The sequence below is a fragment of the Notothenia coriiceps genome, unplaced genomic scaffold, assembly GCF_000735185.1.
Source record: "Notothenia coriiceps isolate Sejong01 unplaced genomic scaffold, NC01 NC01_scaffold00015778, whole genome shotgun sequence".
NCBI classification, from domain to species: domain Eukaryota; kingdom Metazoa; phylum Chordata; class Actinopteri; order Perciformes; family Nototheniidae; genus Notothenia; species Notothenia coriiceps.
In genome coordinates this window covers 58,266-62,632 of record NW_011348479.1, presented here as the reverse complement: position 1 = coordinate 62,632, position 4,367 = coordinate 58,266, and positions in this window count along the sequence as shown.

Here is a 4,367-nt window from a genome sequence, read left to right as displayed (position 1 = left end):
TGTGTTTTATGTGCATGTCAGAAGGAGAGGTTCTGGCTTTAGGCCTATGCAGGCAGATGCAGTTTTATCCTTCTGATCTACAATGCAGCTCCCAAATTACATAAAAGTTTTACCTGAAAAACAAAGACAAAAATGTTACACCTGTAAACAAATAAAGACAGACACTGGTCATGTCTCCAGGTTAACAAGACAAAACAAGTCTCATATAAATCTATTCCCATGGGAAAACGTTTTTAAATATTAAGATTGGAAATTGTTTGGTTTACTAGCTTTGTAAGTAATGTAATAAAAATGTATCTCATGCGTTTACACTTTTGTGCATCAGAGAAAGAGAGAGAAGGAAAGTTTGGGTATTATGCCCTGAAAAATGTATGTAAAGTTATAGTATAGTATACCAATAAATAAAGTGAATATGAAGTATGTCGTTTTTCAAAAATGTACAACGGAGTGGGGGCAAATGCTGCGTGAACACTTAAAGAACAATAGCTGCTAAAAAACGTTTTATTTCTGTTTCAAATAACTCCTTACAGAGACACTGCACAGCTAAGACATAAAATGCTACTCTATATCAAGCGGGAGCTAGCTTGAGTGATAGACTAGCATTAGCTTACTACCTGAAACCCCCATTTGTAGCCGACGTACCGCTAGACAAATAAAAAAAAACACTAACTAAATCTTCCAAGTTGACCTAAAGTTCACTCAACAGCTTTATAAAACAGTTTTAACAAACATTTAACGATTACAACCGTCATGAATATAGGATTTATTGCAGGTCTGTTACTGCTTTTGTTTGAGCTAGGTGTAGCAGGTAAACATTTCCCCCTGCAGCCTGGAAACTTGTGCTCCTACATTTTACATTTTCAAGTTATTATCACAGTAAGTGAAGCAACATTTGGAGCTTGTATTATTTCAGTCATTTCTGAACTTTAACCCACATCAAATGACCCCATTACTGTAAATAACAGATGAAGAAGATGGCAAGTTACACTTATTTACATTTAACACACTTCTCTGCAGGCCTCAGACAGAGGGACCATGCAACACAACATAGCAGTATCACATCAGCCTGTAGACTACTGTAAATTCAGCAACATGTATGCTCCAACATTGACAACAAGGTCCTAACTGACACACCTTTGTGCAAACATGCAAACATGACCGCAGCGAACATGCCAGTCAGCAAACATACATTCATTTCTCAAAAAATACAGTTTCAATAAATCTCCTTTTCACCTCAGCTGTGACAGAGACAGCAGACTTAGGGAAGTAATAAAAGTGACTATATTTCAACACAGTTCTTTAAGAATATGTGGTAAGAAATGATCTGCCTAGCATCTTATTATGTGAGAAAATCTTTACGGAAGTACATTATGTAACATTTTCTAGAGAAACTGAGAATCTCTCTTATCATTAAATGAAACAATCATAACTACATAAGTAGCCTTTTAAGAGCTGTTGTATTATATTACATTGTAAGGTGCTGTTGTTACAGTATGTCATGCTCACTTGTGAGGAAAGAAAGCTCATAAAGATAGATATGTTATTGGTAATACTGAAGTCCATCCTTTACATTTCCTTGCACTGCCCTCCCAGGCTCAGCTCACTACTGCCCTCCATTGGTCAGACAACAACCCTGATATCAGGGTGAGATAAGACATAAAACCAAGCAAAATGTTTCCCTTCTCTTGTATAAAACCCCATCTGTTAATACAGATGATGCATTTTTCACATGGAGGCCGTTGAAGCTTAACATAAAGTGGAAAGCTTTACATTTATTTCGCTGAAAAAGCCTTTTAAGTCCTCCTTCAGGTCACTTTGCTCCTGGGAGGTGGCAGTACCCCGAGGCCTGCGTGGCGCCCCCTTCAGGCCAGGAAGTGAAGGCTTGAGTTTGGGAGCTGCTGATTGGCTCGTTAAGGCCCAATTGGACGTCCATCTCAACTGGACTCTGTTGGTTCGGCTCGGCGCTGTTTGTGTTTGCACTGCTGTGAGATACGAGGTCCTGTGTGGACCTGGAGACGTTGCGGTTGGGCAGACAAACGTAGCCTTCCCCAAAAAGAGCAAAGTTCAGCGGGGAAGGAGAGGCAGAGTCTTCTGTTGGGGCTTCTTGCTCTTTCTCTTCACATTTGACAGCCATTGATGTGCTCTCGGACTCTGATGACTGTCAGATAGAAACAATGATGATCAGTAAGACACTTAATGGCTGCAATTTAATGACTAATATGTATTTGGAATCTAAACTTGCTGATCTTTGAATTGCTATCCAGTAAATGCTCTAATTTCCCAATAGGTTTTTTTTGAATTTGTGAGAAGTGTAAAACGTCACGTTGTCGTTCTGTCAGGATTATGTGATACTTTTCTTCTTGTCATGAAACAGCGACTTCCTGCTACCGCACACTTGTTTTGTTAGTGAAATCTTGTCATTGAATTTGGGGCTAGTATTTTATATTACCCAAATTGTCAAACTCTTCCTTTAAGGCTGTTGTGTTCAGGTGTTCATCTGCATTTACGGGTGTATGTCATTACATATCAGAGATGTCTTAAAATGTCATTAAATATATGCATTGATTTTGGGAAGACATTATGTTTATTTTACAGTATTGCAGTTTATAAAACACAGCAGCTTGGATTTATTGAACCTAACATTTTCAAGTTCAATGTCTTTGGTGTTTTTGATTTACACCGAGTACTTGGGAACTTCTCAGCACCTGTACACCTGAGGCAGGACACGGACGGAGAGTCACTGACCTGGCAGAAGATGTACGGCCCACTGAAGCTCATGGAGGATGTGCTTGAGCCGCTGACTTTCTCATTGGGGGGGGGAAGGTCATCACATTTCCAGCTGTGTTCATCCTGCAGGCGCTTCTTCTCCGTGTCCTTAGTCGGCCACAGCAGAGCATCTGAAGAGCTGGAGAGAAAAAGAGAGAGCAGAAACTGTCAGAAATATCTACTTTCATTCCTGGATTATAACGGTAAGATCCCACACATTCCCCATCTTTTTCTTGCATGATAGAAAGACATGTTATATAGTTTATACATCCAGATAAAGAAAAAAATGATAATTCCGTAATTAAATACTCACGCAGATAAACAAAATTATATATATACATACATATGTACACATATAAATACATATACCCATTTATTATTATAATATTTATAACTATAACTATTATCATTACTGTTATTATCAGTATCATCTTTTTTTAATCTATTTTTAAGTTAATCCAATGGCGCAATGACCGAAAAAACAAAAAAAACAACAGAAGCTACTGATAATTTTTTTCGGAGTCTTGATTTGAATCTTTTATGACAGTCAACACTTCAGAGAGTTCATTATCTGTCTGTCTATGATGCATTACCATGTATATTCACTGTCCAAACTCAGCACTCTGCACATGGTGGCGCTCTCACTCTGCATGAAGGTACTGGTGGCAGCCTGGAGGACAAAATACAGAGTATACACGTTATATCAGGGGTGTCCAAACTTCTTTCACCGAGGGCTACATACAGGAAAAATATACGAAGGGCTGGGCCACTCATTAGAGGTATATTGCGTCATAAGTTCAGTTATGAGTTGGAAAAATCAATCCAATGTAGGTCAATTATTTCTGATACTTGAAAATGCTGTTAGAAAAAAACAGCCTATATCCCAGCTCTCCAGAGGGTTTCATTTATTTAGTTGGCAGCTCATTCCCTAAAACAGAAGCTTCAGATTGCTCATCATAAGAGGAAATAGGAAGGGTGTATTTCAAAGTTGTTATGTAAATACATTATTGGGCTTTTTTCTTATCAACTTAGATTTTTTATATGTTTTCAACTTGAATTGACTGCATTTATTTGAAAATTGGGCTTATTGAACATATATATTTAAGAAGTACAATATAAGGCAAGCAGAAGTTTATAATACTTAAGTCATTATATTTTTTTAATTTGCTGAGGGACGATTCTTCAAAATGGGCTGCATTTGGCCCCCGGGCCGTAGTTTGGACACCCCTGCGTTATGACATACTAACACATGTGCAAAAACAGACAAATCGGAAATGGAAATAATAAAGTTGAACTGTATAAATATCCAGACTTACTTTAATATCGGACAAGATTTTGCTTTTGGCCGGAGAGGGAACTGAGTCCACCCACAGAATCACCCTCCTGTTGGTACGAAATATACCAAATTTGAAATAATAATAATTGTGATTTATTCAAACATTTTCTTTGCCAGTAAATTAAGCCTTTTAAGTGGATCAGTCTGCTACTTTGACGTCTTACAAAGATATATATTTCCTTAATGGGAACATTTGTAAGTACAAGGTAATGAGGGCTTAAGCTTTATATTTCAATGTTTTTAGACGTGAACTTTCTTGAAATAA